This window comes from Oryctolagus cuniculus, chromosome 18, assembly GCF_051225735.1.
Source record: "Oryctolagus cuniculus isolate XC-2025 breed Fujian yellow rabbit chromosome 18, ASM5122573v1, whole genome shotgun sequence".
NCBI lineage: Eukaryota > Metazoa > Chordata > Mammalia > Lagomorpha > Leporidae > Oryctolagus > Oryctolagus cuniculus.
This window is the reverse complement of record NC_142884.1, coordinates 46,979,544-46,994,159: the sequence shown is the minus strand read 5'-3', so window position 1 is coordinate 46,994,159 and position 14,616 is coordinate 46,979,544. Positions and strand designations below refer to the sequence as shown.

General features: G+C 46.3%; 1 long non-coding RNA gene across 1 annotated transcript; it reads right to left on the bottom strand.

Moving 5' to 3' along the window:
• Positions 1-2,230: 2,230 nt before the first annotated feature.
• LOC149120952 (uncharacterized) lies at positions 2,231-10,065 on the bottom strand. Its single transcript, XR_016224634.1, has 3 exons — positions 9,886-10,065; positions 7,868-7,980; positions 2,231-2,483 (listed from the first exon to the last, which is right to left on the bottom strand). It is a non-coding gene; the product is annotated as an uncharacterized LOC149120952 (long non-coding RNA).
• Between the last annotated feature and the right edge of the window lie 4,551 nt (positions 10,066-14,616).

The window sequence follows — 14,616 nt, the reverse complement described above, 5'->3', positions numbered from 1 at the left end:
GTCCTGGCTGCTTTATTTCTGATCCAGCTCCCTGCTGATGGTCTGGGAAAGCAGTGGAAGATGGACCAAGTCCTTGGGCTCCTGCACCTGTGTGGAGGACCTGAAGGAAACTCCTGGCTCCTGGCTTCAGATTGGCCCAGCCCTGGCTGTTGCAGCCATTTGGGGAGTGAACCAGTGGATGAAGGACCTCTCTCTCTGTCTTGCCCTCTCTCTGTCTGAAACTCTGCCTCTCAAATAAATAAATCTTTTTTTTAAAAGCCCATGGAAAATGTGTGTTATGAAAAAATACACATGGTCTTGGCCTTGGGCTCTGTTTTTGACCTGTTTAGCCTAGTTTAGTTGGGTCAGTTTGCTGAAAGTCTCTTCAGTGACTGATTGCATTTCCCACCCCTCACTCCCCATATCTCATCACGCTTGTGTGTCTTCATTAGCATCCTGATGAGTTGATCTATAACAATCCCTGTTACCTTAGTGGTTTTCCATCCATTGATCCTCACCCTGATCCTGGCTATAAATTCCCACTTTTCCTTGTTTTTCATTTTAAGTTTTTTAAAAAATATTTATTTATTTGAAGGCAGAGTTAGAGAGAGAGAGGCAGAATTATATATATGGAGAGAGAGAGAGAGAGAGAGAGAGAGAGAGAGAGAGAGATCTGGTTTACTCCCCAAATGGCCACAATGACCTAAGATAGGCCAGGAGGAAGCCAGGAGCCAGGAGCTTCTTCCGGATCTCCTACATGGGTGCAGGGGCCCAAGAATTTGGGCCATCCTCTGTTTTCCCAGGTGCATTAGCAGGGAGCTGGACTGGAAGTGGAGCAGCAGGGACTTGACCTGCAACATAAGGTATGACAGCATCATAGGTGGTGGCTTAACCAGCTATGCCACAATGCTGGCCCTTATTTTTAGAATTTTTAGAAGGATTTATTCACTTATTTGAAAGGCAGAGTTACAGAGTTGGGGGAGGGGGAGATGCAGAGAGATCTTCCATCTGCTGGTTCATTCTTTGAATGGCTATAACAGCCTGGGGCTGGGCCAGGAGCCTGGGACTCCAGCTAGGCCTCGCGTGTATGTGGCTGGGGCCCAAGCACTTGGGCCATCTTCTGCTGCCTTCCCAGGCTCATTAACAGGAGCTGGATGGGAAGCAGAGCAGTCAGGACTCAAACCTGCACTCCTGTATGGGATGAGGGGTTGCAAGTGGGGGATTTAACCAGCTGCACCACAACACCTGCCCTAATGTTTCAATTTTAAGCTACCTAGTTTGTGGTGCTGTTAGAAGTGAATCAGTGCTGTATATTCATAAGAACTTAGCTTAGCCTAAGTACAACTGTGATGCTGCAAAGGGGAATGAGTTAAAAAAACAAAAACAAAAACAAAAAACTTATGAGCTCACTTCGCGGAGCTGAACGGAACACATTCTTGTCTTCCTGCAAGAAAGAATCCAGACATGAGACAGAGGAGTGGGAAGCAAGGTAGCAAGGTGTAATGGGGTGGGGCATCCATCAGAAGAGATGGGTACCTCTTTGGATAGGATCTGAGAGACAGTGCCTAGCCTAGTTTACATCTAGATTGAGATTTCTAAAGGAATGGGGTCCAGTTTTCCCTGCCATTTCTCCTTTCCTCTCTTCCCTCTTCCCCTGGACAAAGGATTTGCTGAGTATGGCAAAATTTCTCCCAAGGTTTTACTACCTGGTGTTATTAGACTGGGTAGCCCTACCTGGCACCTGGCAGAAGCGATTCCCTGGGGTGCCTTCCTTGAAGAAAGGCTGCAAAAGTTTTATTGCCCAATGTTATGGAGCTGATTAGACTTCCTGGTGCCTGGTAGCAGCAATCTCTTTGACAGAAGGCTTGGGCCACCTGCAAAGCTACTGGGGGATGGACAGGACTTTGTAATGTAAAATACTGGGCTGCTTCGGAAGTGTTCTTCCAGGGCTGTTACCTTCCTTTTTGAAGAAACTTTTTGTTTTCAGGCCCTCACTCAACATTGGCTAATTTCTAACTTCCTTACAATTTTAACTACATAATCACAGTGTAAAACTCCTCCTCTCCATCCTACCTGCCCAACAACACCCAACCCCATTGCCTCTCCTCCTCTTGCACTGTTGTATCCTGTTTAGATCTTGCCAGAAGTAGCTCAAACTAGGGGAAGGGAACTTTGCGTGAGAGACATAAAAGGAACTTAAGTTCTGAGTGACACCTGCTTCCACCAGTTGGTCACTGCTCTCAAGACTAGGTTTTTTTTTTTTTTTTTTTTAAAGATTTATTTATTTATTTGAGAGGCAGAGAGAGAGAGAGAGGTCTTTCATTTGCTGGTTCACTTCCCAACTGACCACAATGACTGGAGCTGGACTGATCCGAGCCAGGAGCCAGGAGCCAGGAGCCAGGAGCCAGGAGCCAGGAGCCAGGAGCCAGGAGCTTCTTTTGAGTCTTCCTCATGGGTGCAGGGACCCAAGCACTTGAGCTGTCTTCCACTGCTTTCCCAGGCCACTAGAAGGAAGATTGGAAGTGGAGCAGCTGGAACTCGAACCAGAGCCCATATGGCATGCTGGTGTAATGCCCAGATAAGTGGATCCCCAAAAAGCTATCAGCGACCCGATCACACCGAAATGCAAAAGCAAGGTTTGTTTTCAAAGTACAAGCCTCAGCAGGGAACTCATCTGACCAGCCAATGCAGCGGCCTTCAGAGGAAGGCCCAGTTCTTCGTTCAGGGACACTTTTAAAGCAAAAATATGTCAGTGAGGTTTTACGGTGTGGGGTCTTTGGTGGTTGGATGGGGCTGTTCCGGGTTGCTCTTAGTTGAACAGAGGAGGGGGTGGTCTCCGTTTGTCTTGGGTTCAGGGAGTTACCTCATTTGGTAATCTCTATTGAGCTGCCCTTGGTCTGCTGAGCTGCCCTTGGTAAGCTTTGACATTTCTGGAATGCCCGAATGCCTGCTTTTACAAGGACTTGGTCTGCTGTGGGAAACGGAGGCTGCTTTTTATTGTTTCAAAATAGAGTCCCTTTGGCTCTTCACTGGCACTACAGGGAGGGGCTTAGCCTACTACACCACAGCACTGGCTCCAAGACTGGGTACCAATAAACACCTTGCTTTCTGCTTCCTTCTGAGTCCATCCTTTGGTGTGTAGGTGGTCTCAGGTGGGCTTATTTCCCACAGGTATGTTGTTACGGCAGCCTGAGGGAACTAGAGCACCCACAGTTAGCACCCATCTTAGAGGAGAAGAACCTGATGATCAGGGCAGGCCTTGTGGCCCAGCAGGTGAAGCTGCCACTTAGGATGCTCACATCCCGTATTGATTTGACTCCCAGCTGCTCCCAATTCAGCACCCTGCTAATGGTGCACACTGGTAGACAGCAGGTAATGACTCAGCAACTTAGGTTCCTGCTACTCGCATGGTAAAACTGAATGGAGTCCCTTGTCCCTGGCTTTGGTCTGGCTTAACCCTAGCTGTCATGGGCATTTGAGTGAACCAACAGATGGAAGATTTCTCTCTTTCTCTATCTCTGACACTCTTCCTTTCAAATACAATAAATCAATAAAACTTTCCAAAAATTAAAAAAAAAAAAAAAAGAATCTGAAGAGTGAGGTCAGAAAATTCCAGCAGGAGAGACAGGTAGGGTTGATAGGGCCTGTCCGTTCAGAGCTGCATTTCAGAATCACACTTGAGGCTTTTTCAAGGAACACAAGTCCATGCCTTGATTTAGACGGTCCTCGTCGGCACCCTGTCCACCATGGCTGTTGAGAGCCATTGCTTATGATAAGAATGCATCCTGTTCATGCATTGGACTCACCTTCAACAGCTCACTGTCATCCTTGGTGGAGAGACACGGGCCAGGACAAGCTGTGCCTGCTGTGTACAGTTGTGAGGGTTGTAGTCAGAATGGGAGGGGAAATGCATGGTGATTAGGGGAGGCTCTGTGCATAAAAGGGTAACCCTCTCCAGGCTCTATGGCCTTTTCTTTCTGCCCATTCAGGTTGCTTGTCTGTGCCAGTCCTAACGCTGAAACCGAGCCCCTCTGCAGTGCTCCCGAGGCAGGAGCTACACAATTTCAGCTCCTGGTCTCCCAGCCTCTATCCCTCAGCTTAAAGTTTCCTTGTCCTGTTTTATGACTGCAAATCAACCTCTTACTGAAATCAGCTCACTAAACGGAGGGAGTGGTGCAGGCAGCCCTCCAGGCTCCCTGAACACAAGACTCGTGAGGTCACTGATCTCTCCTGTGGTTAACATCTTGACTTTGGTCTTATCTTTTTTTTTTTTTTTTTTTTTTTTGACAGGCAGAGTGGACAGTGAGAGAGAGAGAGACAGAGAGAAAGGTCTTCCTTTTGCTATTGGTTCACCCTCCAATGGCTGCTGCGGCCGGCATGTTGTGGCCGGTGCACCGCGCTGATCCGAAGGCAGGAGCCAGGTACTTATCCTGGTCTCCCATGGGGTGCAGGGCCCAAGCACTTGGGCCATCCTCCACTGCCTTCCCGGGCCACAAGACTTTGGTCTTATCTTAAGGGGTTTCTTTTCCAGGAACCCTAGGGCCCAGGCAAGAAGTAATGACCAACTTCATGTAGCCCCAAGAGTAACAGGAATCCGCTTTGCCATCATCAAAGTTCCATAAAGGACACTATGTTGCCAACCAGTGAAGGCAAGGCCACGGGCACTGAAGCAACCAGGAAGTTGAACACGAGCTGAACATGCACCTCTCACCCCCTGCTTCAATCTAGAAGAACCTTTGCCTCTAACCTCTGGGAGAGCGCAGGAATTCAGCAATGACTGCCTGGCTCCTTGCTCTGCGCCTTGTAATAAACATCTTTCAATCACCTCCCCAGGGTCAGTGATTGGCTTACTGCATGTCTGATGAGTTGATCCAGTTGTGGGGGTTCCATAGCAATGCCTCCTATCAGTGTTGGAGGTGTCCTGTAACAACACCCTTTGATGGTGTATGAAAGGGAAAAAAGTCTTTCATTCTGTCATCTTAAGTTCATTAGCTGGGGCCCCGGAAATTATATCAAGGAAGGAAAGATTTTTTAAAAAATATTTATTTATTTATTTGAAATGCAGAGTTACAAAGAGGCAGAGGCAGAGGCAGAGGCAGAGAGAGAGAGAGAGAGGTCTTCCATCCACTGGTTCACTCCCCAAATGGCTGCAACAGCTGGAGCTATGCTAATCCTAAGCCATGAGCCAGGAGCTTCCTCCGGGTCACCCACGCAGGTGTAATCCTTGGGCAAGTCCTTGGGCCATCTTCCACTGCTTTCCCAGGCCATACAGAGAGCTGGATCAAAAGTGGAGCAGCTGGGACTCAAACCAGCACCCACATGGGATGCCGGCGCTGCAGGCTGGTACTATGGTGTGAGAGATAAAGCCGCCACCTGCAGCGCCGGCATCCCATGTGGGTACCAGTTCGAGTCCCAGCTGCTCTACTTTCTGTCCATCTCTCTGCTATGGCCTGGGAAAGCAGTGGAAGATGGCCCAAGTTCTTGGGCCTCTGTACCCATGTGGGAGACCTGGAGGAGGCTCTTGGCTCCTGGCTTTGGATTGGCTTGGCTCCGGCTGTTGCGGCCAATTGGGCAGTGAACCAGAAAATGGACGATCTCTCTCTCTCTCTGCCTCTGCCTCTGCCTCTCTGTAACTCTGCCTTTCAAATAAATAAATAAATCTTAAAAAAAAAAAAAGAAGTTTCTGACTCGGGCCTGGCCCAGCTCTGGCTGTTGCAGTCATTTGAGTTGTAACCCAGTAGATGGAAGATATCTGTCTCTCTGCCTTTCAAATAAATAAGTACATCTTTTTTATTTATTCATTTGAAAGGCAGGGGGAGAGAGAGAGAGAGAGAGAGAGAGAAACCCTCATTCTCCAAAATGGCTGCAACGGTTGGAGATGGGCCAATCTGAAGCCAGGAGACAGGAGCCTCCTCTGGGTTTCCCATGCAGCTGCAGGGGCCCAAGCATTTGAACCATCTTCTACTGCTTTCCCAGGCCACAGCAGAGAAATGGACAGAAAGTAGAGCAGCCAGGACTCGAACTGGTACCCACATGGGATGCCAGCCCTGCAGGCGGCGGCTTTATCCCACACACCATAGTGCCGGCCTCTTATAGAGCATCTTAACAGGAGGATGATATGGATTTACAGAAGTGGTAAGACAAAGGAAGAGGACTTTCAGTTTTTAGGGTGACAGATTGTGAGAAGGTAAAAATATGGGGGAACTCGATGCAAGGTAACGATCAGTTAGTAATGAAGCAGGAGATAGCTAGGGCCTGGAGCAAATAGCAAGAAAAAGGAAAATTCAGAAAAAGCTGGGAAAAACTAAAACCACTTGTTTTACTTGCTTAAAAATGCCAGTTTTGAAAGCAGCTAGCTCAGACAGCCCAGGCTAGAAAGGTCAAAACCAAATGGCCAAACCTCGGGAAGGAACAACAGGATCCAATCTTGTGAAACATATTGACAGGCACATTGCATTAGGGGTTTAATATTCAGTGACCGGAGGCCAAATAGGGACCCTGATGGGAGTCTCCCCAATTACGCCGGTGGGAGCGGCCTGAGCACCCCTCCACCCAGGACCTCCTGCTGGAGTCGCCAGTGGTACCTCTCTGTCCAGGACCCTGCTGCACACTTGGCGGAAGTCTCCTGGGCAGTGATCCCACCTCACTCTAGGCCCCAAACACCATTGGGGCCCTGGGAATAGGCTCTGAGCTGAGTCTTTCTTGGACTCTAAGCTGAGCTCTTTCCCAAGGGCCATTCCTGCTCACCTTGTGGAGTGTGATTTGCTTGCTCTAACAATTTTTTTAAAAAGATTTATTTATTTATTTGAAAGTCAGGGTTACACAGAGAGAGAAAGGGAGAGAGAGAGAGAGAGAGAACGAAAGAAAGTCTTCCATCCGCTGGTTCACTCCCCAATTGGCCACAACGGCTGGAGCTGTGCCCATTGGAAGCCAGGAGCCAGGAGCCTCCTCCGGGTCTCCCACGTGGGTGCAGGGGCCCAAGGACTTGGGCCATCTTCTACTGCTTTCCCAGGCCATAGCAGAGAGCTGGATTGGAAGTGGAGCAGCTGGGACTCGAACCCATGCCCATATGGGATGCCAGCACTGCAGGCGGTGGCTCTACTCACTACACCACAGCGCATACTCTAATAAATCTTTGTTGCCTATGCTTGCTGTTTGTGTGAGCTTTGTTCAATTCATTATCTGAGGTTGAAGAACTTGTCCTCCATACCCACAGCAGTAAGGTTTGTTGTGTCAGTTCCTCTGGTGACTTCTCTGGGCTAAGGGTCTAGAGTTGTCTTTGTTGATTAGCTTTCTGTTCTTTTTGGTGGAAAGAGGGAGGGAGACACCTTTATCAATTTATGTCCTGATTTTATGTAATATGAGGAAAGAGTGTTTTTCTTGAATTGGTTTCTTCTCAGTTGTGCAAAGCTAAAATAATCCAGATGCCAAAGTGACATACTTTTGGGTAGAATATTCTGCTGCTAACATCCTGAATGAAGCAGTATCAAAGAAATTAAGCATCACAACCAAGATTTTGAAAAAATATTACTTTAAAATATCAGAAACCTTGCTGATATTTCTTATTTTCTTCTGAATCCTTTTGCAAATCTTTCCTGGTCCCACTCCTTGCCCACCCCTCCAACACAGCTGGATAAAACAAAAGGAAGCAGCTTGTCATGTCCACGGAAATGTTGAGAGTCTGTTATTGCATGAATTTACATTTTTCTCATTAACATGTATACACGTTCACTATGGATACTTAGAAAAATAGAGGAGCAAAAAAGGAAAAGTGCAAATCATCTTCAATCCCACTATTTAACATTAGTAATTTAAAATATGTTGAGGCTGGCATTTGGTGCAGTGGTTACACTGACACGAAAGACATCTGTATCCCAGATTTGAGTACCTGGTTTCAAATTCTGGGCTCCTGGCTTTGGCTTCCAGCTCTGCCCTGGCTGTTTTGGCCTGTGGGGAATGAGACAGCAGACGGATGATCTCCTTGTGTCTTTGTTTCTCTGCCTTTAAAATTAATAAATAAATAAAAATTACAAAAAACTTTCAGTGAATGTCATTCCAGATTAAAGTATGCAATTTTCTTTCTTTTTTTTTTTTCTTTAAATTTATTTGAGAAGGAGAGGGAGGGAAGGGGAAAGAGAGAGAGAGAGAGAATCTCATCTGCTGATCCTATCCCTGAAAACGCCTGCAATGGCTGAGGGGATTTAATAAGATGCTCAGGGACAGCTCTGGCTATCAGAGAACTAGGGGGAAGAAGAAAAGGTTGAAACCAGGTGCTGGGAATCCAATCCAGGTCTCCCATTTGGGTGGCAGGGATCTAAGTACTTGAGCCATCACTGATTCCTTCCAGGGTCTGGCATAGTGGGAAGCTGGAGTCAGGAGATGGAGTTTGGAATCAACCTGGTGATCAAATCCAGGTAATCCAATGTGGGGTGCAGGTGTAATTGCATCTTAAGTGCTAGGTAAAATTTGCTACCCCCAATTTTTGTTTTTTAAATACTTTTTTTATTTGAAAGGCAAAATCACACGCACACACACACACACATTTTTCAACCACTGTTTCATGTCCCAAATGCCTGCAACAGCCGGAGTTAGACCAGGCTGCACCCAGGAGCTGGGAACTCCATCTGGGTCTCCCAAGTGAACCCAACTAATTGTACTATCATCCACGCTCTCTCTGGTACATTTGCAAGAAGCTGGATCAGAATTACGGATTAGCCAGGACTCAAACCAGGCATCCCAAGTGGTGACTTAACCTGCTGTGGCAAATGCCCAGCCCATTGTTGTTTTAAAACCTTTTCTTTTTATGCAAATACAGTTTCCTTTCTTAAATTTTTTTTAAAATTTATTTGCAAGGCAGAGAGACAGAGATCTTCCATCCACCAGTTCACTCCCCAAGTGCCTGCAACAGCCAGGCTGGGCTAACATAAAACTGTTATATAGCACCCCCAAAACTGGAGGAATTGCTTTATAACCCCCAAAATGGAGTTTGCTCACCTGATGCACACTGCAAACCAATCACTGGTACTGGTAGGCATTAAGTATGAGGTGCAGAACCATTAGCTGGGCAGCTATGGCCAACTTCCCGGGCTTCCTGAGAGCTTAAGGGCTAAAGGTTCTTATAGACTAAGTAGGGTTGAGAGGTGCATGTTCAGCCAGTGCGCAAGACCCTGGCTGGTCAGCTGTGCGTGTGGCCCTCCTTTGATTGGTTGGTGATATTGTATTCTTTAGGGAATTTTGATGATGACAAACTGCTCTGCTCAGTGCAAGTGATAGTCACTTTTTACTCAGAGACTGGGGTTCCTTGAAAAGACTCCCAAGACAAGACTGAACATGGAGATGTTATCTAAAGGGGACCCCATGTAGGGTGGGCTGCACCACCTCCTCAATTTACTGAATTAATTTTGGTAAAAGCAGTCAGGAAACTTTAAGCAAAGAGAGGGAGGCTGGGAGACTATGTGAGACCAGGATGTGATAGTATCAAACATGGGCATCAAAGGCACTGTGTAGGGATCTGGTTTCAAAGCCAGGAACCTGCAACTCAATCCTGGTCTCTCACATGGGAGGCAGGGACCCAAATACTTGAGCCGCCTCCCAGGGTGCTCGTTAGCAGGAAGATGGAACCAGAAGAGGAGCCAGGATGCAAACCCAGCCACTCTGATTGGGATGTGGACTTCCCATGGCCTCTTAACCACTGTACCTCGTGCCCACCTCCAGCTTTGTTTCCCAATGCCTTGGACTAATAACCATCTGCAGTAGAGACAGGATGTCACCACCAGAGGGCTGTCAAATTCCACAACCTCAGAAACAAATCTATCAACCAAAATTAATTCAACAGGAATTTCATTCATTTCTGCCTTTCCCAAGAACATTAAAAAGATCCATTTCATAACCCACAGAAATACTTACCAAAATGCCTTTTCTTCTTCCCCCTAGTTCTCTGATAGCCGGAGTTGTCCCTGAGCATCTTATTAAATCCCCTCAAATTCTCCACCAACTTCCATTCCCTGTGACTTTTCTGTTCCTTGCCTCCTCCTGTCCTCCTCCTTCTTTACTATGGGGATCCGTTGTGCCTTGCCATTAAAAACTACTTTCTTTTCTGCTTGGCTCATTACCTAAGTCTCCATAACAACAACAACAACAATGCCCAAGAATTATGCAAGGGAGACTCTGCTGCTTTCTCATGCCCTCTTCTGCAGGTCATTTTCATGGCTCTGTATCACAAAACCCCCCAAAGCCAGCCTGGCACAGGCTTGCATTGCAAGAATGTCCAGAGTGCTCACACTCTGACACATGTGTTTCTGTTATACAACTATGTGATTCCTCTTTTTTCTAAATTTCTTTTTTATTCTTTTAAGTTATTCATTTATTTGAAAGGCAGAGGAGAGAGAGGGGAAAAAAAGAGTTATCATGGCCGGCGCCGCAGCTCACTAGGCTAATCCTCCGCCTGCGGTGCTGGCACCCCAGGTTCTAGTCCCGGTTGGGGTGCCGGATTCTGTCCCTGTTGCTCCTCTTCCAGTCCAGCTCTCTACTGTGGCCCGGGAAGGCAGTGGAGGATGGCCCAGGTCCTTGGGCCCTGCACCTGCATGGGAGAACAGGAGGAAGCACCTGTTTCCTGACTTTGGATCGGTGCAGTGCGCTGGCCATAGGGGCCATTTGGGGGCTGAACCAATGGATGGAAGACCTTTCTCTCTCTCTCTCCCTCTCACTGTCTAACTGTGCCTGTCAAAAAAAAAAAAAAAAAATAGAGTTATCTTCCACTTGTTGATTCATTCTTTAAATTTCTTTAACATCAGGGGAAGGGCCAAATTGAAGCTGGGAACCAGGAACTCAGTCTGGGTCTCCACCATGGGTGGCAGAGACCCAGCCGCTTGAGCCATGACTGCTGCCTCCCAGGCTGTGCTAATGCAGGAAGCTGGGATCAGGAGTGGAGCTCTGGGACTTGAAACCAGGCACTCTGATATGAGATGTAGTACAGCTTAATTGGTATACCAGGTGTCTGCTCTTTTTCCAAAATTTCTTTCTTTTTAAACTTGTTGAGCATCAACTGTATTGGTATGTGATTTTTCAAAGTGCATCCAAACATACATGTCATATACATACTCTTCAATCTTGCTGTCTCTCTAGTACCCCATTGGCTTTTGGGTGGCTGGGTCTAGGCTCCTGTCTCTAATGCAAGAAGGGATCCAAAGAAAAGAGGTCAGGCGAGAAACAAAATTTATTCACATGCAAAGTGAAGCACCCACTCTAGAGGGTGTGCGGGCAAGCTCCTTTGGGTCCATTCCTTGCTCTGATCTGGAGGCACAGGGGGTGGTGTCTGGAGGTGGGGCTTAATTGAATATACAAAAGAGATGGAATTTGGGGGCAGGGCTTGAGAACCGTCCATTTCCTTGCCCTTCTTTGGAAATCTTGGAGTCATCATGGCAGGTGGATGATGAGTGTGAGTGTTGGCCGGGATAATTTTGTCGGAATGACACTCTAATTGGCTAAAGGTTGGCAGCCATGTTGGTTATTTTTGGCTGACTGCTGTTCTCAACTGTGACATTGCAGAAGCTGTGCTTTTCGGTTGCACAGAAGGGGTGGAGTTTGGGCGGTGCAGGCAGTGCAGGCAGGGCTGCAGCTCAGGTGAGTCAGGGAAGGGCTGGTGACTGCAGCCCCCCTTTCTAGCCACCTCCCTGCCTATGTTACAGTGGTTAAAAAGAATTTTTTTTTCTTTTTGTCCCACCTTGGAAAATTAGGGAATCTGCCAAGACAAGATGGATTAGACAAAATATGTAAAAAGCCTAGTTCAAGTCCCAGTTTACACAGTGACTAGTCCATTTTGAAAAGATGTCATTATAATTTGGTTATCATTTTGAAGGCAGACAAAATAGCCGTCTTCAAATATTTGAACTGTGCCTTTATGGAAATATATTAGGTTTAATCTATTAGCCAGAGGTAAAAACCAGAAGTAACGAGTGGAAGGTACATAAAAGCAGGTTTCAACTCTTTGTAAAGAACTTTCTAAATATTTAAAGATATTCAGAAATGACATGTGGTATTTTGAGAAACAGTGTTTTCTGTCTTGAGGATATTTAAACACCCCAAGATTTTGTTATGAGCATAAGTATCTCAATTTTTATTCCATCTTGTTGCCCCCACATAGATAATAATTTATTTATTTATTTTAAGATTTATTTGTTTATTTGAAAGTCAATATACAGAGAGAGAGAGGAGAGGGAGAGAGGGAGAGAGGGAGAGATGGAGAGAGGGAGAGAGGGAGAGAGAAAGTGATCTTCCATGCCCTGGTTCACTCCCCAAATGACTGATATGGCCAGGACTGGGCCCGTGGAAGCCAGGAGCCAGGAGCTTCTTCTGGGTCTCCCATATGGGTGCAGGGCCCAAGGACTTGGACCATTCTCCACTGTTTTCCCAGGCACATTAGCAGGGAGCTGAATTGGAAATGGAGCAGCCGGGACTCGAACCAGCACCCATATGATGTCGGCACTGCAGACTGCAGTTTAACCCTCTGCACCACAACCCTAGCCCCATATATATATATATATATATATATATATATATAAAGTAAAAATTTTATTTTAGGGCAGATAGAATGGGGGGTGGGGTAAAGAGAGAGTGGGGTTGAGCCTGCTGGGACGGAGGGCAGGGGGTTTGAAACTAGGTTTCATTCCTGGAGATCAGTTTAAAGCAGAGGCATAAATATAATGCCCAGGAGAGAATAGGGTTTATTTGAGAGTGGATATACATTCACTTGTGTGTGGACCACTCCACCTGGAGAGACCCGTCATGAGGGGGGTCAGAGAACTGCCTATGAAGAGAGAGCATGGGAGGAGGCCAGAGAAGGAGCCAGAGGCAAGGTCCAGAAACCCCCCCAAAAGCAAAAAAGCCATTTCCACATTATCAGTCCCTTTTATGAGGGGACTTTTATGGTGAGGGGTGGTGCCCTAATTGAAGATGAACATGGGGTGGGGTTTAGTATGCTTGAGGCTGTCTTTGAGTTTCATGGAATCCCCACATGAAACTTAACTTCCATGTGGCCATCATGGCGTCTCCTCCTTCCCTGTCCCAGATGTGACACAGGTGCATCATGGGAAAGTAGGCATACTGGATTGACAGGTAAGGGAATGGAGTTACAATGTGGGGCTAAGCAGAGATGGTGAGAAAACATGCCAGCTCAACTCTTCCTACCTAATCTTTCTGCCTAGTTGCCCCACATCAAGTTGTCAATTTTTTCCGCTGATACAGTGCGTCTGTTCTAGCAGGTGAGAGGATTTTGATCTGATTAGAAGTCTAGAAGCCTGCTTTCGAAGCATGGTGTGATCACTGTAGGAAAGGAACAGTAACTTTCTAACCTCCATAGTTCATTGATTGGATCCCCTGTAACAAAAGCAGGTTAACCAGAAAAATAAACAAGTTCAATACTATGTTAACAGGCTTAGTGACCAGATCTTCAGGGAGGTCTCAACAGGTGAAATCTCCAAGAGCCAGTCTCAAAGGGGTAGTTCAAACTTCCGGCTTAAACTCATTGTTGCTGGAACAAAGAAAGAGGGTGCAGGGACAGGTTAAACAGGAACAATGTTTGTTGCAGATTTCAGTCAATGCTTTCTCCATGGTTGAGAGCCTCTAGTGACTGAGTTGCTCTTTTCTTCCTGGTTCAGAGATGGAGACACCCTCACAAAGTGAGAACTCCTCTCTAGGTGTGCATTTCTCTTACAAAAGGGTAAATTCTAGGGGCACGGCATTGTGGCATGGAGGGATAAGCTGCCACCTGTAGCGCTGGCCTCCCCTATGGGCACTGGTTTGAGACTTGGCTGCTATACTTCTGATCCAGCTCTATGCTAATGTGCCTAGGAGAGCAGTGGATGATGACCCAAGTATTTGACCTCTGTACCTACGTGGGAGATCCAGAGGAGGTTCCTGGCTCCTGGCTTCAGCCTGGTCCAGCCCTGGCTGTTGTGGCCATTTGGGGAGTGAACCCACGGATGGAAGACCTCTCTCTCCCCCTCTCTCTGCAGCTCTGCCTTTCAAATAAATAAAATAAATAATAACAATGGGTACATTTTACTCTTGTTTTGGTGTCTCCTAAAACAAGAAGATCAAAATAACCCTTATGCCAAAGAGGCATATGGGGGGGGGGCATCTTCTGGTTTCCTACTGTCATATTTTGGGGTCGTGTGTCCTCAAGCTTATCAGTGCTACCAGCTGTGTGTTCTTCAGTAGATTATTTATTTATTCTGAGCTTCACATTTCTTATCTGTTAGCTTTTACATAATATGTGCATGTTATATAGTATAGCAAATAATATGTTATACAGGGACACAGGTTATTTTGACTGTGAAATTAGTTGAGATATATATAGGATAGGATTGATATAAATAAGGATGACTATTATTATAAATATTCTATCAATGTTTATATTTACTAGAATATATTCCTGAGCATGTTAATAGCTATTATGAGAAAAAAAGGTTGGGGGATCAATAAGTTTGGGAACATATGCACCACAGGATTAAATAGGGACCTTTTATTTTAAATTTTCTTTTTTTTATTTATTTTTTATTTTTTATTTTTATTTTTTGACAGGCAGAGTAGACAGTGAGAGAGAGAGACAGAGAGAAAGGTCTTCCTTTGCTGTTGGTT